This window comes from Engystomops pustulosus, chromosome 1 (assembly GCF_040894005.1).
Source record: "Engystomops pustulosus chromosome 1, aEngPut4.maternal, whole genome shotgun sequence".
Classification (NCBI taxonomy): domain Eukaryota; kingdom Metazoa; phylum Chordata; class Amphibia; order Anura; family Leptodactylidae; genus Engystomops; species Engystomops pustulosus.
Window position 1 is genome coordinate 172,625,989 of NC_092411.1, and position 16,860 is coordinate 172,642,848.

Genomic DNA, 16,860 nt, shown 5'->3' on the forward strand with positions numbered 1-16,860 from the left:
AACACAATTTTCAGGTTCAAAAAGGTCAACAGAACTTTGGTTTCCCAGCCAGTCTCCCATGCTGGTACTTGCCAAGCCTTAAGCTGCATTGCTGCTGCGATCTGACGAGAGCAGGCACATTCAGCTTAGAATGGCCGTTGACAGCAGCTGTTCAATTTGAACCTTCTTTTACTATCTCATAGAGAAACTAACACAATTTTCAGGTTCAAAAAGGTCAATGGAACTTGGGATTCCCAGCCAGTCTCCCATGCTGGTACTTGCCAAGCCTTAAGCTGCATTGCTGCTGCGATCTGACGAGAGCAGTCACATTCAGCTTAGAATGGCCGTTGACAGCAGCTGTTCAATTTGAACCTTCTTTTACCATCTTTGACAGAGAAACTAATACAATTTTCAGGTTCAAAAAGGTCAACGGAACTTGGGATTCCCAGCCAGTCTCCCATGCTGGTACTTGCCAAGCCTTAAGCTGCATTGCTGCTGTGATCTGACGAGAGCAGGCACATTCAGCTTAGAATGGCCGTTGACAGCGGCTGTTCAAATTGAACCTTCTTTTACTCTCTCATAGCGAAACTAACACAATTTTCAGTTCAAAAAGGTCAACAGAACTTGGGATTCCCAGCCAGTCTCCCATGCTGGTACTTGCCAAGCCTTAAGCTGCATTGCTGCTGCGATCTGACAAGAGCAGGCAAATTCAGCTTAGAATGGCCGTTGACAGCAACTGTTCAATTTGAACCTTCTTTTACCATCTTTGCCAGAGAAACTAACACAATTTTCAGGTTCAAAAAGGTCAATGGAACTTGGGATTCCCAACCAGTCTCCCATTCTGGTACTTGCCAAGCCTTAAGCTGCATTGCTGCTGCGATCTGACGAGAGCAGGCACATTAAGCTTAGAATGGCCGTTGACAGCAGCTGTTCAATTTGAACCTTCTTTTACTATCTCATAGAGAAACTAACACAATTTTCAGGTTCAAAAAGGTCGATGGAACTTGGGATTCCCAGCCAGTCTCCCATGCTGGTACTTGCCAAGCCTTAAGCTGCATTGCTGCTGCGATCTGACGAGAGCAGGCACATTCACCTTAGAATGGCCGTTGACAGCAGCTGTTCAATTTGAACCTTCTTTTACCATCTTTGACAGAGAAACTAATACAATTTTCAGGTTCAAAAAGGTCAACGGAACTTGGGATTCCCAGCCAGACTCCCATGCTGGTACTTGCCAAGCCTTAAGCTGCATTGCTGCTGCGATCTGACGAGAGCAGGCACATTCAGCTTAGAATGGCCGTTGACAGCAGCTGTTCAATTTGAACCTTCTTTTACTATCTCATAGAGAAACTAACACAATTTTCAGGTTCAAAAAGGTCGATGGAACTTGGGATTCCCAGCCAGTCTCCCATGCTGGTACTTGCCAAGCCTTAAGCTGCATTGCTGCTGCGATCTGACGAGAGCAGGCACATTCACCTTAGAATGGCCGTTGACAGCAGCTGTTCAATTTGAACCTTCTTTTACCATCTTTGACAGAGAAACTAATACAATTTTCACGTTCAAAAAGGTCAACGGAACTTGGGATTCCCAGCCAGACTCCCATGCTGGTACTTGCCAAGCCTTAAGCTGCATTGCTGCTGCGATCTGATGAGAGCAGGCACATTGAGCTTAGAATGGCCGTTGACAGCAGCTGTTCAATTTGAACCTTCTTTTACTATCTCATAGAGAAACTAACACAATTTTCAGGTTCAAAAAGGTCAACGGAACTTGGGATTCCCAGCCAGTCTCCCAATCTGGTACTCGCCAAACCTTAAGCTGCATTGCTGCTGCGATCTGACGAGAGCAGGCACATTCAGCTTAGAATGGCCGTTGACAGCAGCTGTTCAATTTGAACCTTCTTTTACTATCTCATAGAGAAACTAACACAATTTTCAGGTTCAAAAAGGTCAACGGAACTTGGGATTCCCAGCCAGTCTCCCATGCTGGTACTTGCCAAGCCTTAAGCTGCATTGCTGCTGCGATCTGACATGAGCAGGCACATTCAGCTTAGAATGGCCGTTGACAGCAGCTGTTCAATTTGAACCTTCTTTTACTATCTCATATAGAAACTAACACAATTTTCAGGTTCAAAAAGGTCAACGGAACTTGGGATTCCCAGCCAGTCTCCCATGCTGGTACTTGCCAAGCCTTAAGCTGCATTGCTGCTGCGATCTGACGAGAGCAGGCACATTCAGCTTAGAATGGCCGTTGACAGCAGCTGTTCAATTTGAACCTTCTTTTACTATCTCCTAGAGAAACTAACACAATTTTCAGGTTCAAAAAGGTCAATGGAACTTGGGATTCCCAACCAGTCTCCCATTCTGGTACTTGCCAAGCCTTAAGCTGCATTGCTGCTGCGATCTGATGAGAGCAGGCACATTGAGCTTAGAATGGCCGTTGACAGCAGCTGTTCAATTTGAACCTTCTTTTACTATCTCATAGAGAAACTAACACAATTTTCAGGTTCAAAAAGGTCAACGGAACTTGGGATTCCCAGCCAGTCTCCCATGCTGGTACTTGCCAAGCCTTAAGCTGCATTGCTGCTGCGATCTGACGAGAGCAGTCACATTCAGCTTAGAATGGCCGTTGACAGCAGCTGTTCAATTTGAACCTTCTTTTACCATCTTTGACAGAGAAACTAATACAATTTTCAGGTTCAAAAAGGTCAACGGAACTTGGGATTCCCAGCCAGACTCCCATGCTGGTACTTGCCAAGCCTTAAGCTGCATTGCTGCTGCGATCTGATGAGAGCAGGCACATTGAGCTTAGAATGGCCGTTGACAGCAGCTGTTCAATTTGAACCTTCTTTTACTATCTCATAGAGAAACTAACACAATTTTCAGGTTCAAAAAGGTCAACGGAACTTGGGATTCCCAGCCAGTCTCCCAATCTGGTACTTGCCAAGCCTTAAGCTGCATTGCTGCTGCGATCTGACGAGAGCAGGCACATTCAGCTTAGAATGGCCGTTGACAGCAGCTGTTCAATTTGAACCTTCTTTTACTATCTCATAGAGAAACTAACACAATTTTCAGGTTCAAAAAGGTCAACGGAACTTGGGATTCCCAGCCAGTCTCCCATGCTGGTACTTGCCAAGCCTTAAGCTGCATTGCTGCTGCGATCTGACGAGAGCAGGCACATTCAGCTTAGAATGGCCGTTGACAGCAGCTGTTTAATTTGAACCTTCTTTTACCATCTTTGACAGAGAAACTAACACAATTTTCAGGTTCAAAAAGGTCAACGGAACTTGGGATTCCCAGCCAGTCTCCCATGCTGGTACTTGCCAAGCCTTAAGCTGCATTGCTGCTGCGATCTGACAAGAGCAGGCAAATTCAGCTTAGAATGGCCGTTGACAGCAACTGTTCAATTTGAACCTTCTTTTACCATCTTTGCCAGAGAAACTAACACAATTTTCAGGTTCAAAAAGGTCAACGGATCTTGGGATTCCCAGCCAGTCTCCCAATCTGGTACTTGCCAAACCTTAAGCTGCATTGCTGCTGCGATCTGACGAGAGCAGGCACATTCAGCTTAGAATGGCCGTTGACAGCAGCTGTTCAATTTGAACCTTCTTTTACTATCTCATAGAGAAACTAACACAATTTTCAGGTTCAAAAAGGTCAACGGAACTTGGGATTCCCAGCCAGTCTCCCATGCTGGTACTTGCCAAGCCTTAAGCTGCATTGCTGCTGCGATCTGACGAGAGCTGGCACATTCAGCTTAGAATGGCCGTTGACAGCAGCTGTTCAATTTGAACCTTCTTTTTCCATCTTTGACAGAGAAACTAATACAATTTTAAGGTTCAAAAAGGTCAACGGAACTTGGGATTCCCAGCCAGTCTCCCATGCTGGTACTTGCCAAGCCTTAAGCTGCATTGCTGCTGCGATCTCACGAGAGCAGGCACATTCAGCTTAGAATGGCCGTTGACAGCAGCTGTTCAATTTGAACCTTCTTTTACCATCTTTGACAGAGAAACTAACACAATTTTCAGGTTCAAAAAGGTCAACGGAACTTGGGATTCCCAGCCAGTCTCCCATGCTGGTACTTGCCAAGCCTTAAGCTGCATTGCTGCTGCGATCTGATGAGAGCAGGCACATTGAGCTTAGAATGGCCGTTGACAGCAGCTTTTTAATTTGAACCTTCTTTTACTATCTCATAGAGAAACTAACACAATTTTCAGGTTTAAAAACGTCAACGGAACTTGGGATTCCCAGCCAGTCTCCCATGCTGGTACTTGCCAAGCCTTAAGCTGCATTACTGCTGCGATCTGACGAGAGCAGGCACATTCAGCTTAGAATGGCCGTTGACAGCAGCTGTTCAATTCGAACCTTCTTTTACTATCTCATAGAGAAACTAACACAATTTTCAGGTTCAAAAAGGTCAACGGAACTTGGGATTCCCAGCCAGTCTCCCATGCTGGTACTTGCCAAGCCTTAAGCTGCATTGCTGCTGCGATCTGACGAGAGCAGGCACATTCACCTTAGAATGGCCGTTGACAGCAGCTGTTCAATTTAAACCTTCTTTTACCATCTTTGACAGAGAAACTAATACAATTTTCAGGTTCAAAAAGGTCAACGGAACTTGGGATTCCCAGCCAGACTCCCATGCTGGTACTTGTCAAGCCTTAAGCTGCATTGCTGTTGCGATCTGATGAGAGCAGGCACATTGAGCTTAGAATGGCCGTTGACAGCAGCTGTTCAATTTGAACCTTCTTTTACTATCTCATAGAGAAACTAACACAATTTTCAGGTTCAAAAAGGTCAACGGAACTTGGGATTCCCAGCCAGTCTCCCATGCTGGTACTTGCCAAGCCTTAAGCTGCATTGCTGCTGCGATCTGACGAGAGCAGGCACATTCAGCTTAGAATGGCCGTTGACAGCAGCTGTTCAATTTGAACCTTCTTTTACTATATCATAGAGAAACTAACACAATTTTCAGGTTCAAAAAGGTCAACGGAACTTTGGATTCCCAGCCAGTCTCCCATGCTGGTACTTGCCAAGCCTTAAGCTGCATTGCTGCTGCGATCTGATGAGAGCAGGCACATTCAGCTTAGAATGGCCGTTGACAGCAGCTGTTCAATTTGAACCTTCTTTTACTATCTCATAGAGAAACTAACACAATTTTCAGTTCAAAAAGGTCAACAGAACTTGGGATTCCCAGCCAGTCTCCCAATCTGGTACTTGCCAAGCCTTAAGCTGCATTGCTGCTGCGATCTGACGAGAGCAGGCACATTCAGCTTAGAATGGCCGTTGACAGATGCTGTTCAATTTGAACCTTCTTTTACCATCTTTGACAGAGAAACTAACACAATTTTCAGGTTCAAAAAGGTCAACAGAACTTGGGATTCCCAGCCAGTCTCCCAATCTGGTACTTGCCAAGCCTTAAGCTGCATTGCTGCTGCGATCTGACGAGAGCAGGCACATTCAGCTTAGAATGGCCGTTGACAGATGCTGTTCAATTTGAACCTTCTTTTACCATCTTTGACAGAGAAACTAACACAATTTTCAGGTTCAAAAAGGTCAACGGAACTTGGGATTCCCAGGCAGTCTCCCATGCTGGTACTTGCCAAGCCTTAAGCTGCATTGCTGCTGCGATCTGACGAGAGCTGGCACATTCAGCTTAGAATGGCCTTTGACAGCAGCTGTTCAATTTGAACCTTCTTTTACCATCTTTGACAGAGAAACTAATACATATTTCAGGTTCAAAAAGGTCAACGGAACTTGGGATTCCCAGCCAGTCTCCCATGCTGGTACTTGCCAAGCCTTAAGCTGCATTGCTGCTGCGATCTCACGAGAGCAGGCACATTCAGCTTAGAATGGCCGTTGACAGCAGCTGTTCAATTTGAACCTTCTTTTACCATCTTTGACAGAGAAACTAACACAATTTTCAGGTTCAAAAAGGTCAACGGAACTTGGGATTCCCAGCCAGTCTCCCATGCTGGTACTTGCCAAGCCTTAAGCTGCATTGCTGCTGCGATCTGACGAGAGCAGGCACATTCAGCTTAGAATGGCCGTTGACAGCAGCTGTTCAATTTGAACCTTCTTTTACTATCTCATAGAGAAACTAACACAATTTTCAGGTTCAAAAAGGTCAACGGAACTTGGGATTCCCAGCCAGTCTCCCATGCTGGTACTTGCCAAGCCTTAAGCTGCATTGCTGCTGCGATCTGACGAGAGCAGGCACATTGAGCTTAGAATGGCCGTTGACAGCAGCTCTTCAATTTGAACCTTCTTTTACTATCTCATAGAGAAACTAATACAATTTTCAGGTTCAAAAAGGTCAACGGAACTTGGGATTCCCAGCCAGTCTCCCATGCTGGTACTTGCCAAGCCTTAAGCTGCATTGCTGCTGCGATCTGACGAGAGCAGGCACATTCACCTTAGAATGGCCATTGACAGCAGCTGTTCAATTTGAACCTTCTTTTACCATCTTTGACAGAGAAACTAATACAATTTTCAGGTTCAAAAAGGTCAACGAAACTTGGGATTCCCAGCCAGACTCCCATGCTGGTACTTGCCAAGCCTTAAGCTGCATTGCTGCCGCGATCTGACGAGAGCAGGCACATTGAGCTTAGAATGGCCGTTGACAGCAGCTGTTCAATTTGAACCTTCTTTTACTATCTCATAGAGAAACTAACACAATTTTCAGGTTCAAAAAGGTCAACGGAACTTGGGATTCCCAGCCAGTCTCCCAATCTGGTACTTGCCAAGCCTTAAGCTGCATTGCTGCTGCGATCTGACGAGAGCAGGCACATTCAGCTTAGAATGGCCGTTGACAGCAGCTGTTCAATTTGAACCTTCTTTTACTATCTCATAGAGAAACTAACACAATTTTCAGGTTCAAAAAGGTCAACGGAACTTGGGATTCCCAGCCAGTCTCCCATGCTGGTACTTGCCAAGCCTTAAGCTGCATTGCTGCTGCGATCTGACGAGAGCAGGCACATTCAGCTTAGAATGGCCGTTGACAGCAGCTGTTCAATTTGAACCTTCTTTTACCATCTTTGACAGAGAAACTAACACAATTTTCAGGTTCAAAAAGGTCAACGGAACTTGGGATTCCCAGCCAGTCTCCCATGCTGGTACTTGCCAAGCCTTAAGCTGCATTGCTGCAGCGATCTGACGAGAGCAGGCACATTCAGCTTAGAATGGCCGTTGACAGCAGCTGTTCAATTTGAACCTTCTTTTACTATCTCATAGAGAAACTAACACAATTTTCAGGTTCAAAAAGGTCAACGGAACTTGGGATTCCCAGCCAGTCTCCCATGCTGGTACTTGCCAAGCCTTAAGCTGCATTGCTGCTGCGATCTGACGAGAGCAGGCACATTCAGCTTAGAATGGCCGTTGACAGCAGCTGTTCAATTTGAACCTTCTTTTACTATCTCATAGAGAAACTAACACAATTTTCAGGTTCAAAAAGGTCAACGGAACTTGGGATTCCCAGCCAGTCTCCCATGCTGGTACTTGCCAAGCCTTAAGCTGCATTGCTGCTGCGATCTGACGAGAGCAGGCACATTGAGCTTAGAATGGCCGTTGACAGCAGCTGTTCAATTTGAACCTTCTTTTACTATCTCATAGAGAAACTAACACAATTTTCAGGTTCAAAAAGGTCAACGGATCTTGGGATTCCCAGCCAGTCTCCCAATCTGGTACTTGCCAAACCTTAAGCTGCATTGCTGCTGCGATCTGACGAGAGCTGGCACATTCAGCTTAGAATGGCCGTTGACAGCAGCTGTTCAATTTGAACCTTCTTTTACTATCTCATAGAGAAACTAACACAATTTTCAGGTTCAAAAAGGTCAACGGAACTTGGGATTCCCAGCCAGTCTCCCATGCTGGTACTTGCCAAGCCTTAAGCTGCATTGCTGCTGCGATCTCACGAGAGCAGGCACATTCAGCTTAGAATGGCCGTTGACAGCAGCTGTTCAATTTGAACCTTCTTTTACCATCTTTGACAGAGAAACTAACACAATTTTCAGGTTCAAAAAGGTCAACGGAACTTGGGATTCCCAGCCAGTCTCCCATGCTGGTACTTGCCAAGCCTTAAGCTGCATTGCTGCTGCGATCTGACGAGAGCAGGCACATTCAGCTTAGAATGGCCGTTGACAGCAGCTGTTCAATTTGAACCTTCTTTTACCATCTTTGACAGGGAAACTAACACAATTTTCAGGTTCAAAAAGGTCAACGGAACTTGGGATTCCCAGCCAGTCTCCCATGCTGGTACTTGCCAAGCCTTAAGCTGCATTGCTGCTGCGATCTGACGAGAGCAGGCACATTCAGCTTAGAATGGCCGTTGACAGCAGCTGTTCAATTTGAACCTTCTTTTACCATCTTTGACAGGGAAACTAACACAATTTTCAGGTTCAAAAAGGTCAACGGAACTTGGGATTCCCAGGCAGTCTCGCATGCTGGTACTTGCCAAGCCTTAAGCTGCATTGCTGCTGCGATCTGATGAGAGCAGGCACATTGAGCTTAGAATGGCCGTTGACAGCAGCTGTTTAATTTGAACCTTCTTTTACTATCTCATAGAGAAACTAACACAATTTTCAGGTTCAAAAAGGTCAACGGAACTTGGGATTCCCAGCCAGTCTCCCAATCTGGTACTTGCCAAGCCTTAAGCTGCATTGCTGCTGCGATCTGACGAGAGCAGGCACATTCAGCTTAGAATGGCCGTTGACAGCAGCTGTTCAATTTGAACCTTCTTTTACTGTCTCATAGAGAAACTAACACAATTTTCAGGTTCAAAAAGGTCAACGGAACTTGGGATTCCCAGCCAGTCTCCCATGCTGGTACTTGCCAAGCCTTAAGCTGCATTGCTGCTGCGATCTGACGAGAGCAGGCACATTCAGCTTAGAATGGCCGTTGACAGCAGCTGTTCAATTTGAACCTTCTTTTACTATCTCATAGAGAAACTAACACAATTTTCAGGTTCAAAAAGGTCAACGGAACTTGGGATTCCCAGCCAGTCTCCCATGCTGGTACTTGCCAAGCCTTAAGCTGCATTGCTGCTGCGATCTGACGAGAGCAGGCACATTCAGCTTAGAATGGCCGTTGACAGCAGCTGTTCAATTTGAACCTTCTTTTACCATCTTTGACAGAGAAACTAATACAATTTTAAGGTTCAAAAAGGTCAACGGAACTTGGGTTTCCCAGCCAGTCTCCCATGCTGGTACTTGCCAAGCCTTAAGCTGCATTGCTGCTGCGATCTCACGAGAGCAGGCACATTCAGCTTAGAATGGCCGTTGACAGCAGCTGTTCAATTTGAACCTTCTTTTACCATCTTTGACAGAGAAACTAACACAATTTTCAGGTTCAAAAAGGTCAACGGAACTTGGGATTCCCAGCCAGTCTCCCATGCTGGTACTTGCCAAGCCTTAAGCTGCATTGCTGCTGCGATCTGACGAGAGCAGGTACATTCAGCTTAGAATGGCCGTTGACAGCAGCTGTTCAATTTGAACCTTCTTTTACTATCTCATAGAGAAACTAACACAATTTTCAGGTTCAATAAGGTCAACGGAACTTGGGATTCCCAGCCAGTCTCCCATGCTGGTACTTGCCAAGCCTTAAGCTGCATTGCTGCTGCGATCTGACGAGAGCAGGCACATTCAGCTTAGAATGGCCGTTGACAGCAGCTGTTCAATTTTAACCTTCTTTTACCATCTTTGACAGGGAAACTAACACAATTTTCAGGTTCAAAAAGGTCAACGGAACTTGGGATTCCCAGCCAGTCTCCCATGCTGGTACTTGCCAAGCCTTAAGCTGCATTGCTGCTGCGATCTGACGAGAGCAGGCACATTCAGCTTAGAATGGCCGTTGACAGCAGCTGTTCAATTTGAACCTTCTTTTACCATCTTTGACAGAGAAACTAACACAATTTTCAGGTTCAAAAAGGTCAACGGAACTTGGGATTCCCAGCCAGTCTCCCATGCTGGTACTTGCCAAGCCTTAAGCTGCATTGCTGCTGCGATCTGACGAGAGCAGGCACATTCAGCTTAGAATGGCCGTTGACAGCAGCTGTTCAATTTGAACCTTCTTTTACTATCTCATAGAGAAACTAACACAATTTTCAGGTTCAAAAAGGTCAACGGAACTTGGGATTCCCAGCCAGTCTCCCATGCTGGTACTTGCCAAGCCTTAAGCTGCATTGCTGCTGCGATCTGACGAGAGCAGGCACATTCAGCTTAGAATGGCCGTTGACAGCAGCTGTTCAATTTGAACCTTCTTTTACCATCTTTGACAGGGAAACTAACACAATTTTCAGGTTCAAAAAGGTCAACGTAACTTGGGATTCCCAGCCAGTCTCCCATGCTGGTACTTGCCAAGCCTTAAGCTGCATTGCTGCTGCGATCTGACGAGAGCAGGCACATTCAGCTTAGAATGGCCGTTGACAGCAGCTGTTCAATTTGAACCTTCTTTTACCATCTTTGACAGAGAAACTAACACAATTTTCAGGTTCAAAAAGGTCAACGGAACTTGGGATTCCCAGCCAGTCTCCCATGCTGGTACTTGCCAAGCCTTAAGCTGCATTGCTGCTGCGATCTGACGAGAGCAGGTACATTCAGCTTAGAATGGCCGTTGACAGCAGCTGTTCAATTTGAACCTTCTTTTACTATCTCATAGAGAAACTAACACAATTTTCAGGTTCAAAAAGGTCAACGGAACTTGGGATTCCCAGCCAGTCTCCCATGCTGGTACTTGCCAAGCCTTAAGCTGCATTGCTGCTGCGATCTGACGAGAGCAGGCACATTCAGCTTAGAATGGCCGTTGACAGCAGCTGTTCAATTTGAACCTTCTTTTACTATCTCATAGAGAAACTAACACAATTTTAAGGTTCAAAAAGGTCAACGGAACTTGGGATTCCCAGCCAGTCTCCCATGCTGGTACTTGCCAAGCCTTAAGCTGCATTGCTGCTGCGATCTCACGAGAGCAGGCACATTCAGCTTAGAATGGCCGTTGACAGCAGCTGTTCAATTTGAACCTTCTTTTACTATCTCATAGAGAAACTAACACAATTTTCAGGTTCAAAAAGGTCAACGGAACTTGGGATTCCCAGCCAGTCTCCCATGCTGGTACTTGCCAAGCCTTAAGCTGCATTGCTGCTGCGATCTGACGAGAGCAGGCACATTCAGCTTAGAATGGCCGTTGACAGCAGCTGTTCAATTTGAACCTTCTTTTACTATCTCATAGAGAAACTAACACAATTTTAAGGTTCAAAAAGGTCAACGGAACTTGGGATTCCCAGCCAGTCTCCCATGCTGGTACTTGCCAAGCCTTAAGCTGCATTGCTGCTGCGATCTCACGAGAGCAGGCACATTCAGCTTAGAATGGCCGTTGACAGCAGCTGTTCAATTTGAACCTTCTTTTACTGTCTCATAGAGAAACTAACACAATTTTCAGGTTCAAAAAGGTCAACGGAACTTGGGATTCCCAGCCAGTCTCCCATGCTGGTACTTGCCAAGCCTTAAGCTGCATTGCTGCTGCGATCTGACGAGAGCAGGCACATTCAGCTTAGAATGGCCGTTGACAGCAGCTGTTCAATTTGAACCTTCTTTTACTATCTCATAGAGAAACTAACACAATTTTCAGGTTCAAAAAGGTCAACGGAACTTGGGATTCCCAGCCAGTCTCCCATGCTGGTACTTGCCAAGCCTTAAGCTGCATTGCTGCTGCGATCTGACGAGAGCAGGCACATTCACCTTAGAATGGCCGTTGACAGCAGGTGTTCAATTTGAACCTTCTTTTACCATCTTTGACAGAGAAACTAATACAATTTTCAGGTTCAAAAAGGTCAACGGAACTTGGGATTCCCAGCCAGTCTCCCATGCTGGTACTTGCCAAGCCTTAAGCTGCATTGCTGCTGCGATCTGACGAGAGCAGGCACATTCAGCTTAGAATGGCCATTGACAGCAGCTGTTCAATTTGAACCTTCTTTTACTATCTCATAGAGAAACTAACACAATTTTCAGGTTCAAAAAGGTCAACGGAACTTGGGATTCCCAGGCAGTCTCCCATGCTGGTACTTGCCAAGCCTTAAGCTGCATTGCTGCTGCGATCTGACGAGAGCTGGCACATTCAGCTTAGAATGGCTGTTGACAGCAGCTGTTCAATTTGAACCTTCTTTTACCATCTTTGACAGAGAAACTAATACAATTTTCAGGTTCAAAAAGGTCAACGGAACTTGGGATTCCCAGCCAGTCTCCCATGCTGGTACTTGCCAAGCCTTAAGCTGCATTGCTGCTGCGATCTGACGAGAGCAGGCACATTCAGCTTAGAATGGCCGTTGACAGCAGCTGTTCAATTTGAACCTTCTTTTACTATCTCATAGAGAAACTAACACAATTTTCAGGTTCAAAAAGGTCAACGGAACTTGGGATTCCCAGCCAGTCTCCCATGCTGGTACTTGCCAAGCCTTAAGCTGCATTGCTGCTGCGATCTGACGAGAGCAGGCACATTCAGCTTAGAATGGCCGTTGACAGCAGCTGTTCAATTTGAACCTTATTTTACCATCTTTGACAGAGAAACTAACACAATTTTCAGGTTCAAAAAGGTCAACAGAACTTGGGATTCCCAGCCAGTCTCCCATGCTGGTACTTGCCAAGCCTTAAGCTGCATTGCTGCTGCGATCTGACGAGAGCAGGCACATTCAGCTTAGAATGGCCGTTGACAGCAGCTGTTCAATTTGAACCTTCTTTTACTATCTCATAGAGAAACTAACACAATTTTCAGTTCAAAAAGGTCAACAGAACTTGGGATTCCCAGCCAGTCTCCCATGCTGGTACTTGCCAAGCCTTAAGCTGCATTGCTGCTGCGATCTGACGAGAGCAGGCACATTCAGCTTAGAATGGCCGTTGACAGCAGCTGTTCAATTTTAACCTTCTTTTACCATCTTTGACAGAGAAACTAATACAATTTTCAGGTTCAAAAAGGGCAACGGAACTTGGGATTCCCAGCCAGTCTCCAATGCTGGTACTTGCCAAGCCTTAAGCTGCATTGCTGCTGTGATCTGATGAGAGCAGGCACATTCAGCTTAGAATGGCCGTTGACAGCAGCTGTTCAATTTGAACCTTCTCTTACCATCTTTGACAGAGAAACTAACACAATTTTCAGGTTCAAAAAGGTCAACGGAACTTGGGATTCCCAGCCAGTCTCCCATGCTGGTACTTGCCAAGCCTTAAGCTGCATTGCTGCTGCGATCTGACAAGAGCAGGCAAATTCAGCTTAGAATGGCCGTTGACAGCAACTGTTCAATTTGAACCTTCTTTTACCATCTTTGCCAGAGAAACTAACACAATTTTCAGGTTCAAAAAGGTCAACGGATCTTGGGATTCCCAGCCAGTCTCCCAATCTGGTACTTGCCAAACCTTAAGCTGCATTGCTGCTGCGATCTGACGAGAGCAGGCACATTCAGCTTAGAATGGCCGTTGACAGCAGCTGTTCAATTTGAACCTTCTTTTACTATCTCATAGAGAAACTAACACAATTTTCAGGTTCAAAAAGGTCAACGGAACTTGGGATTCCCAGCCAGTCTCCCATGCTGGTACTTGCCAAGCCTTAAGCTGCATTGCTGCTGCGATCTGACGAGAGCTGGCACATTCAGCTTAGAATGGCCGTTGACAGCAGCTGTTCAATTTGAACCTTCTTTTACCATCTTTGACAGAGAAACTAATACAATTTTAAGGTTCAAAAAGGTCAACGGAACTTGGGATTCCCAGCCAGTCTCCAATGCTGGTACTTGCCAAGCCTTAAGCTGCATTGCTGCTGTGATCTGATGAGAGCAGGCACATTCAGCTTAGAATGGCCGTTGACAGCAGCTGTTCAATTTGAACCTTCTTTTACCATCTTTGACAGAGAAACTAATACAATTTTCAGGTTCAAAAAGGGCAACGGAACTTGGGATTCCCAGCCAGTCTCCAATGCTGGTACTTGCCAAGCCTTAAGCTGCATTGCTGCTGTGATCTGATGAGAGCAGGCACATTCAGCTTAGAATGGCCGTTGACAGCAGCTGTTCAATTTGAACCTTCTCTTACCATCTTTGACAGAGAAACTAACACAATTTTCAGGTTCAAAAAGGTCAACGGAACTTGGGATTCCCAGCCAGTCTCCCATGCTGGTACTTGCCAAGCCTTAAGCTGCATTGCTGCTGCGATCTGACAAGAGCAGGCAAATTCAGCTTAGAATGGCCGTTGACAGCAACTGTTCAATTTGAACCTTCTTTTACCATCTTTGCCAGAGAAACTAACACAATTTTCAGGTTCAAAAAGGTCAACGGATCTTGGGATTCCCAGCCAGTCTCCCAATCTGGTACTTGCCAAACCTTAAGCTGCATTGCTGCTGCGATCTGACGAGAGCAGGCACATTCAGCTTAGAATGGCCGTTGACAGCAGCTGTTCAATTTGAACCTTCTTTTACTATCTCATAGAGAAACTAACACAATTTTCAGGTTCAAAAAGGTCAACGGAACTTGGGATTCCCAGCCAGTCTCCCATGCTGGTACTTGCCAAGCCTTAAGCTGCATTGCTGCTGCGATCTGACGAGAGCTGGCACATTCAGCTTAGAATGGCCGTTGACAGCAGCTGTTCAATTTGAACCTTCTTTTACTATCTCATAGAGAAACTAACACAATTTTCAGGTTCAAAAAGGTCAACGGAACTTGGGATTCCCAGCCAGTCTCCCATGCTGGTACTTGCCAAGCCTTAAGCTGCATTGCTGCTGCGATCTGACGAGAGCAGGCACATTCAGCTTAGAATGGCCGTTGACAGCAGCTGTTCAATTTGAACCTTCTTTTACCATCTTTGACAGAGAAACTAATACAATTTTAAGGTTCAAAAAGGTCAACGGAACTTGGGTTTCCCAGCCAGTCTCCCATGCTGGTACTTGCCAAGCCTTAAGCTGCATTGCTGCTGCGATCTCACGAGAGCAGGCACATTCAGCTTAGAATGGCCGTTGACAGCAGCTGTTCAATTTGAACCTTCTTTTACCATCTTTGACAGAGAAACTAACACAATTTTCAGGTTCAAAAAGGTCAACGGAACTTGGGATTCCCAGCCAGTCTCCCATGCTGGTACTTGCCAAGCCATAAGCTGCATTGCTGCTGCGATCTGACGAGAGCAGGTACATTCAGCTTAGAATGGCCGTTGACAGCAGCTGTTCAATTTGAACCTTCTTTTACTATCTCATAGAGAAACTAACACAATTTTCAGGTTCAATAAGGTCAACGGAACTTGGGATTCCCAGCCAGTCTCCCATGCTGGTACTTGCCAAGCCTTAAGCTGCATTGCTGCTGCGATCTGACGAGAGCAGGCACATTCAGCTTAGAATGGCCGTTGACAGCAGCTGTTCAATTTTAACCTTCTTTTACCATCTTTGACAGGGAAACTAACACAATTTTCAGGTTCAAAAAGGTCAACGGAACTTGGGATTCCCAGCCAGTCTCCCATGCTGGTACTTGCCAAGCCTTAAGCTGCATTGCTGCTGCGATCTGACGAGAGCAGGCACATTCAGCTTAGAATGGCCGTTGACAGCAGCTGTTCAATTTGAACCTTCTTTTACCATCTTTGACAGAGAAACTAACACAATTTTCAGGTTCAAAAAGGTCAACGGAACTTGGGATTCCCAGCCAGTCTCCCATGCTGGTACTTGCCAAGCCTTAAGCTGCATTGCTGCTGCGATCTGACGAGAGCAGGCACATTCAGCTTAGAATGGCCGTTGACAGCAGCTGTTCAATTTGAACCTTCTTTTACCATCTTTGACAGAGAAACTAACACAATTTTCAGGTTCAAAAAGGTCAACGGAACTTGGGATTCCCAGCCAGTCTCCCATGCTGGTACTTGCCAAGCCTTAAGCTGCATTGCTGCTGCGATCTGACGAGAGCAGGTACATTCAGCTTAGAATGGCCGTTGACAGCAGCTGTTCAATTTGAACCTTCTTTTACTATCTCATAGAGAAACTAACACAATTTTCAGGTTCAATAAGGTCAACGGAACTTGGGATTCCCAGCCAGTCTCCCATGCTGGTACTTGCCAAGCCTTAAGCTGCATTGCTGCTGCGATCTCACGAGAGCAGGCACATTCAGCTTAGAATGGCCGTTGACAGCAGCTGTTCAATTTGAACCTTCTTTTACTATCTCATAGAGAAACTAACACAATTTTCAGGTTCAAAAAGGTCAACGGATCTTGGGATTCCCAGCCAGTCTCCCAATCTGGTACTTGCCAAACCTTAAGCTGCATTGCTGCTGCGATCTGACGAGAGCAGGCACATTCAGCTTAGAATGGCCGTTGACAGCAGCTGTTCAATTTGAACCTTCTTTTACTATCTCATAGAGAAACTAACACAATTTTCAGGTTCAAAAAGGTCAACGGAACTTGGGATTCCCAGCCAGTCTCCCATGCTGGTACTTGCCAAGCCTTAAGCTGCATTGCTGCTGCGATCTGACGAGAGCAGGCACATTCAGCTTAGAATGGCCGTTGACAGCAGCTGTTCAATTTGAACCTTCTTTTACTATCTCATAGAGAAACTAACACAATTTTAAGGTTCAAATAGGTCAACGGAACTTGGGATTCCCAGCCAGTCTCCCATGCTGGTACTTGCCAAGCCTTAAGCTGCATTGCTGCTGCGATCTCACGAGAGCAGGCACATTCAGCTTAGAATGGCCGTTGACAGCAGCTGTTCAATTTGAACCTTCTTTTACTGTCTCATAGAGAAACTAACACAATTTTCAGGTTCAAAAAGGTCAACGGAACTTGGGATTCCCAGCCAGTCTCCCATGCTGGTACTTGCCAAGCCTTAAGCTGCATTGCTGCTGCGATCTGACGAGAGCAGGCACATTCAGCTTAGAATGGCCGTTGACAGCAGCTGT

General features: G+C 45.8%; 85 pseudogenes; all 85 read right to left on the minus strand.

Annotated features, from left to right (window-relative positions):
* Window positions 1-23: 23 nt before the first annotated feature.
* On the minus strand, window positions 24-142 carry LOC140110343 (5S ribosomal RNA; annotated as a pseudogene).
* Window positions 143-212: 70 nt separating this feature from the next.
* On the minus strand, window positions 213-331 carry LOC140113052 (5S ribosomal RNA; annotated as a pseudogene).
* A 72-nt stretch (window positions 332-403) lies between these two features.
* LOC140105605 (5S ribosomal RNA) lies at window positions 404-522 on the minus strand (annotated as a pseudogene).
* A 69-nt stretch (window positions 523-591) lies between these two features.
* On the minus strand, window positions 592-710 carry LOC140112936 (5S ribosomal RNA; annotated as a pseudogene).
* Window positions 711-782: 72 nt separating this feature from the next.
* On the minus strand, window positions 783-901 carry LOC140110646 (5S ribosomal RNA; annotated as a pseudogene).
* Window positions 902-1,162: 261 nt separating this feature from the next.
* Window positions 1,163-1,281, minus strand: LOC140100585 (5S ribosomal RNA; annotated as a pseudogene).
* A 261-nt stretch (window positions 1,282-1,542) lies between these two features.
* On the minus strand, window positions 1,543-1,661 carry LOC140109049 (5S ribosomal RNA; annotated as a pseudogene).
* A 70-nt stretch (window positions 1,662-1,731) lies between these two features.
* Window positions 1,732-1,850, minus strand: LOC140108524 (5S ribosomal RNA; annotated as a pseudogene).
* Window positions 1,851-1,920: 70 nt separating this feature from the next.
* LOC140109302 (5S ribosomal RNA) lies at window positions 1,921-2,039 on the minus strand (annotated as a pseudogene).
* Window positions 2,040-2,109: 70 nt separating this feature from the next.
* On the minus strand, window positions 2,110-2,228 carry LOC140086120 (5S ribosomal RNA; annotated as a pseudogene).
* Window positions 2,229-2,298: 70 nt separating this feature from the next.
* Window positions 2,299-2,417, minus strand: LOC140112193 (5S ribosomal RNA; annotated as a pseudogene).
* A 70-nt stretch (window positions 2,418-2,487) lies between these two features.
* LOC140106652 (5S ribosomal RNA) lies at window positions 2,488-2,606 on the minus strand (annotated as a pseudogene).
* A 72-nt stretch (window positions 2,607-2,678) lies between these two features.
* On the minus strand, window positions 2,679-2,797 carry LOC140109060 (5S ribosomal RNA; annotated as a pseudogene).
* A 70-nt stretch (window positions 2,798-2,867) lies between these two features.
* Window positions 2,868-2,986, minus strand: LOC140095435 (5S ribosomal RNA; annotated as a pseudogene).
* A 70-nt stretch (window positions 2,987-3,056) lies between these two features.
* LOC140086131 (5S ribosomal RNA) lies at window positions 3,057-3,175 on the minus strand (annotated as a pseudogene).
* Window positions 3,176-3,247: 72 nt separating this feature from the next.
* LOC140112727 (5S ribosomal RNA) lies at window positions 3,248-3,366 on the minus strand (annotated as a pseudogene).
* A 72-nt stretch (window positions 3,367-3,438) lies between these two features.
* On the minus strand, window positions 3,439-3,557 carry LOC140111586 (5S ribosomal RNA; annotated as a pseudogene).
* A 70-nt stretch (window positions 3,558-3,627) lies between these two features.
* On the minus strand, window positions 3,628-3,746 carry LOC140105633 (5S ribosomal RNA; annotated as a pseudogene).
* A 72-nt stretch (window positions 3,747-3,818) lies between these two features.
* LOC140102411 (5S ribosomal RNA) lies at window positions 3,819-3,937 on the minus strand (annotated as a pseudogene).
* A 72-nt stretch (window positions 3,938-4,009) lies between these two features.
* On the minus strand, window positions 4,010-4,128 carry LOC140103196 (5S ribosomal RNA; annotated as a pseudogene).
* Window positions 4,129-4,198: 70 nt separating this feature from the next.
* On the minus strand, window positions 4,199-4,317 carry LOC140096973 (5S ribosomal RNA; annotated as a pseudogene).
* A 70-nt stretch (window positions 4,318-4,387) lies between these two features.
* Window positions 4,388-4,506, minus strand: LOC140106435 (5S ribosomal RNA; annotated as a pseudogene).
* A 72-nt stretch (window positions 4,507-4,578) lies between these two features.
* On the minus strand, window positions 4,579-4,697 carry LOC140113276 (5S ribosomal RNA; annotated as a pseudogene).
* A 70-nt stretch (window positions 4,698-4,767) lies between these two features.
* Window positions 4,768-4,886, minus strand: LOC140086142 (5S ribosomal RNA; annotated as a pseudogene).
* A 70-nt stretch (window positions 4,887-4,956) lies between these two features.
* Window positions 4,957-5,075, minus strand: LOC140105245 (5S ribosomal RNA; annotated as a pseudogene).
* Window positions 5,076-5,144: 69 nt separating this feature from the next.
* LOC140097161 (5S ribosomal RNA) lies at window positions 5,145-5,263 on the minus strand (annotated as a pseudogene).
* Window positions 5,264-5,335: 72 nt separating this feature from the next.
* Window positions 5,336-5,454, minus strand: LOC140097172 (5S ribosomal RNA; annotated as a pseudogene).
* A 72-nt stretch (window positions 5,455-5,526) lies between these two features.
* LOC140112734 (5S ribosomal RNA) lies at window positions 5,527-5,645 on the minus strand (annotated as a pseudogene).
* A 72-nt stretch (window positions 5,646-5,717) lies between these two features.
* On the minus strand, window positions 5,718-5,836 carry LOC140102422 (5S ribosomal RNA; annotated as a pseudogene).
* Window positions 5,837-5,908: 72 nt separating this feature from the next.
* Window positions 5,909-6,027, minus strand: LOC140086153 (5S ribosomal RNA; annotated as a pseudogene).
* A 70-nt stretch (window positions 6,028-6,097) lies between these two features.
* LOC140106136 (5S ribosomal RNA) lies at window positions 6,098-6,216 on the minus strand (annotated as a pseudogene).
* Window positions 6,217-6,286: 70 nt separating this feature from the next.
* Window positions 6,287-6,405, minus strand: LOC140110773 (5S ribosomal RNA; annotated as a pseudogene).
* A 261-nt stretch (window positions 6,406-6,666) lies between these two features.
* Window positions 6,667-6,785, minus strand: LOC140095447 (5S ribosomal RNA; annotated as a pseudogene).
* Window positions 6,786-6,855: 70 nt separating this feature from the next.
* LOC140086164 (5S ribosomal RNA) lies at window positions 6,856-6,974 on the minus strand (annotated as a pseudogene).
* Window positions 6,975-7,046: 72 nt separating this feature from the next.
* On the minus strand, window positions 7,047-7,165 carry LOC140103897 (5S ribosomal RNA; annotated as a pseudogene).
* Window positions 7,166-7,235: 70 nt separating this feature from the next.
* LOC140086175 (5S ribosomal RNA) lies at window positions 7,236-7,354 on the minus strand (annotated as a pseudogene).
* Window positions 7,355-7,424: 70 nt separating this feature from the next.
* On the minus strand, window positions 7,425-7,543 carry LOC140106140 (5S ribosomal RNA; annotated as a pseudogene).
* A 259-nt stretch (window positions 7,544-7,802) lies between these two features.
* LOC140102433 (5S ribosomal RNA) lies at window positions 7,803-7,921 on the minus strand (annotated as a pseudogene).
* A 72-nt stretch (window positions 7,922-7,993) lies between these two features.
* On the minus strand, window positions 7,994-8,112 carry LOC140086186 (5S ribosomal RNA; annotated as a pseudogene).
* Window positions 8,113-8,184: 72 nt separating this feature from the next.
* Window positions 8,185-8,303, minus strand: LOC140086197 (5S ribosomal RNA; annotated as a pseudogene).
* A 72-nt stretch (window positions 8,304-8,375) lies between these two features.
* LOC140112684 (5S ribosomal RNA) lies at window positions 8,376-8,494 on the minus strand (annotated as a pseudogene).
* Window positions 8,495-8,564: 70 nt separating this feature from the next.
* On the minus strand, window positions 8,565-8,683 carry LOC140095458 (5S ribosomal RNA; annotated as a pseudogene).
* Window positions 8,684-8,753: 70 nt separating this feature from the next.
* LOC140086208 (5S ribosomal RNA) lies at window positions 8,754-8,872 on the minus strand (annotated as a pseudogene).
* A 70-nt stretch (window positions 8,873-8,942) lies between these two features.
* On the minus strand, window positions 8,943-9,061 carry LOC140086219 (5S ribosomal RNA; annotated as a pseudogene).
* A 72-nt stretch (window positions 9,062-9,133) lies between these two features.
* On the minus strand, window positions 9,134-9,252 carry LOC140103777 (5S ribosomal RNA; annotated as a pseudogene).
* A 72-nt stretch (window positions 9,253-9,324) lies between these two features.
* On the minus strand, window positions 9,325-9,443 carry LOC140111673 (5S ribosomal RNA; annotated as a pseudogene).
* A 70-nt stretch (window positions 9,444-9,513) lies between these two features.
* On the minus strand, window positions 9,514-9,632 carry LOC140086241 (5S ribosomal RNA; annotated as a pseudogene).
* A 72-nt stretch (window positions 9,633-9,704) lies between these two features.
* Window positions 9,705-9,823, minus strand: LOC140086252 (5S ribosomal RNA; annotated as a pseudogene).
* Window positions 9,824-9,895: 72 nt separating this feature from the next.
* On the minus strand, window positions 9,896-10,014 carry LOC140086264 (5S ribosomal RNA; annotated as a pseudogene).
* Window positions 10,015-10,084: 70 nt separating this feature from the next.
* Window positions 10,085-10,203, minus strand: LOC140086275 (5S ribosomal RNA; annotated as a pseudogene).
* Window positions 10,204-10,275: 72 nt separating this feature from the next.
* LOC140106741 (5S ribosomal RNA) lies at window positions 10,276-10,394 on the minus strand (annotated as a pseudogene).
* A 72-nt stretch (window positions 10,395-10,466) lies between these two features.
* On the minus strand, window positions 10,467-10,585 carry LOC140112707 (5S ribosomal RNA; annotated as a pseudogene).
* Window positions 10,586-10,655: 70 nt separating this feature from the next.
* LOC140086286 (5S ribosomal RNA) lies at window positions 10,656-10,774 on the minus strand (annotated as a pseudogene).
* Window positions 10,775-10,844: 70 nt separating this feature from the next.
* On the minus strand, window positions 10,845-10,963 carry LOC140102444 (5S ribosomal RNA; annotated as a pseudogene).
* A 70-nt stretch (window positions 10,964-11,033) lies between these two features.
* Window positions 11,034-11,152, minus strand: LOC140086297 (5S ribosomal RNA; annotated as a pseudogene).
* A 70-nt stretch (window positions 11,153-11,222) lies between these two features.
* On the minus strand, window positions 11,223-11,341 carry LOC140102455 (5S ribosomal RNA; annotated as a pseudogene).
* A 70-nt stretch (window positions 11,342-11,411) lies between these two features.
* LOC140086308 (5S ribosomal RNA) lies at window positions 11,412-11,530 on the minus strand (annotated as a pseudogene).
* A 70-nt stretch (window positions 11,531-11,600) lies between these two features.
* Window positions 11,601-11,719, minus strand: LOC140106442 (5S ribosomal RNA; annotated as a pseudogene).
* A 72-nt stretch (window positions 11,720-11,791) lies between these two features.
* On the minus strand, window positions 11,792-11,910 carry LOC140097537 (5S ribosomal RNA; annotated as a pseudogene).
* Window positions 11,911-11,980: 70 nt separating this feature from the next.
* LOC140110299 (5S ribosomal RNA) lies at window positions 11,981-12,099 on the minus strand (annotated as a pseudogene).
* Window positions 12,100-12,171: 72 nt separating this feature from the next.
* On the minus strand, window positions 12,172-12,290 carry LOC140086319 (5S ribosomal RNA; annotated as a pseudogene).
* Window positions 12,291-12,360: 70 nt separating this feature from the next.
* Window positions 12,361-12,479, minus strand: LOC140086330 (5S ribosomal RNA; annotated as a pseudogene).
* Window positions 12,480-12,551: 72 nt separating this feature from the next.
* Window positions 12,552-12,670, minus strand: LOC140096353 (5S ribosomal RNA; annotated as a pseudogene).
* Window positions 12,671-12,739: 69 nt separating this feature from the next.
* Window positions 12,740-12,858, minus strand: LOC140096375 (5S ribosomal RNA; annotated as a pseudogene).
* A 72-nt stretch (window positions 12,859-12,930) lies between these two features.
* LOC140112948 (5S ribosomal RNA) lies at window positions 12,931-13,049 on the minus strand (annotated as a pseudogene).
* A 72-nt stretch (window positions 13,050-13,121) lies between these two features.
* On the minus strand, window positions 13,122-13,240 carry LOC140112728 (5S ribosomal RNA; annotated as a pseudogene).
* A 72-nt stretch (window positions 13,241-13,312) lies between these two features.
* Window positions 13,313-13,431, minus strand: LOC140111597 (5S ribosomal RNA; annotated as a pseudogene).
* Window positions 13,432-13,501: 70 nt separating this feature from the next.
* LOC140105639 (5S ribosomal RNA) lies at window positions 13,502-13,620 on the minus strand (annotated as a pseudogene).
* A 72-nt stretch (window positions 13,621-13,692) lies between these two features.
* On the minus strand, window positions 13,693-13,811 carry LOC140108426 (5S ribosomal RNA; annotated as a pseudogene).
* A 72-nt stretch (window positions 13,812-13,883) lies between these two features.
* Window positions 13,884-14,002, minus strand: LOC140112949 (5S ribosomal RNA; annotated as a pseudogene).
* A 72-nt stretch (window positions 14,003-14,074) lies between these two features.
* LOC140112729 (5S ribosomal RNA) lies at window positions 14,075-14,193 on the minus strand (annotated as a pseudogene).
* A 72-nt stretch (window positions 14,194-14,265) lies between these two features.
* LOC140111617 (5S ribosomal RNA) lies at window positions 14,266-14,384 on the minus strand (annotated as a pseudogene).
* Window positions 14,385-14,454: 70 nt separating this feature from the next.
* Window positions 14,455-14,573, minus strand: LOC140105644 (5S ribosomal RNA; annotated as a pseudogene).
* Window positions 14,574-14,643: 70 nt separating this feature from the next.
* LOC140086341 (5S ribosomal RNA) lies at window positions 14,644-14,762 on the minus strand (annotated as a pseudogene).
* A 72-nt stretch (window positions 14,763-14,834) lies between these two features.
* Window positions 14,835-14,953, minus strand: LOC140103787 (5S ribosomal RNA; annotated as a pseudogene).
* Window positions 14,954-15,025: 72 nt separating this feature from the next.
* Window positions 15,026-15,144, minus strand: LOC140097870 (5S ribosomal RNA; annotated as a pseudogene).
* Window positions 15,145-15,214: 70 nt separating this feature from the next.
* Window positions 15,215-15,333, minus strand: LOC140086363 (5S ribosomal RNA; annotated as a pseudogene).
* Window positions 15,334-15,405: 72 nt separating this feature from the next.
* LOC140086375 (5S ribosomal RNA) lies at window positions 15,406-15,524 on the minus strand (annotated as a pseudogene).
* Window positions 15,525-15,596: 72 nt separating this feature from the next.
* LOC140086386 (5S ribosomal RNA) lies at window positions 15,597-15,715 on the minus strand (annotated as a pseudogene).
* Window positions 15,716-15,787: 72 nt separating this feature from the next.
* LOC140112826 (5S ribosomal RNA) lies at window positions 15,788-15,906 on the minus strand (annotated as a pseudogene).
* Window positions 15,907-15,976: 70 nt separating this feature from the next.
* LOC140102466 (5S ribosomal RNA) lies at window positions 15,977-16,095 on the minus strand (annotated as a pseudogene).
* A 70-nt stretch (window positions 16,096-16,165) lies between these two features.
* LOC140111628 (5S ribosomal RNA) lies at window positions 16,166-16,284 on the minus strand (annotated as a pseudogene).
* Window positions 16,285-16,354: 70 nt separating this feature from the next.
* Window positions 16,355-16,473, minus strand: LOC140086397 (5S ribosomal RNA; annotated as a pseudogene).
* A 70-nt stretch (window positions 16,474-16,543) lies between these two features.
* Window positions 16,544-16,662, minus strand: LOC140102478 (5S ribosomal RNA; annotated as a pseudogene).
* A 70-nt stretch (window positions 16,663-16,732) lies between these two features.
* Window positions 16,733-16,851, minus strand: LOC140086408 (5S ribosomal RNA; annotated as a pseudogene).
* Between the last annotated feature and the right edge of the window lie 9 nt (window positions 16,852-16,860).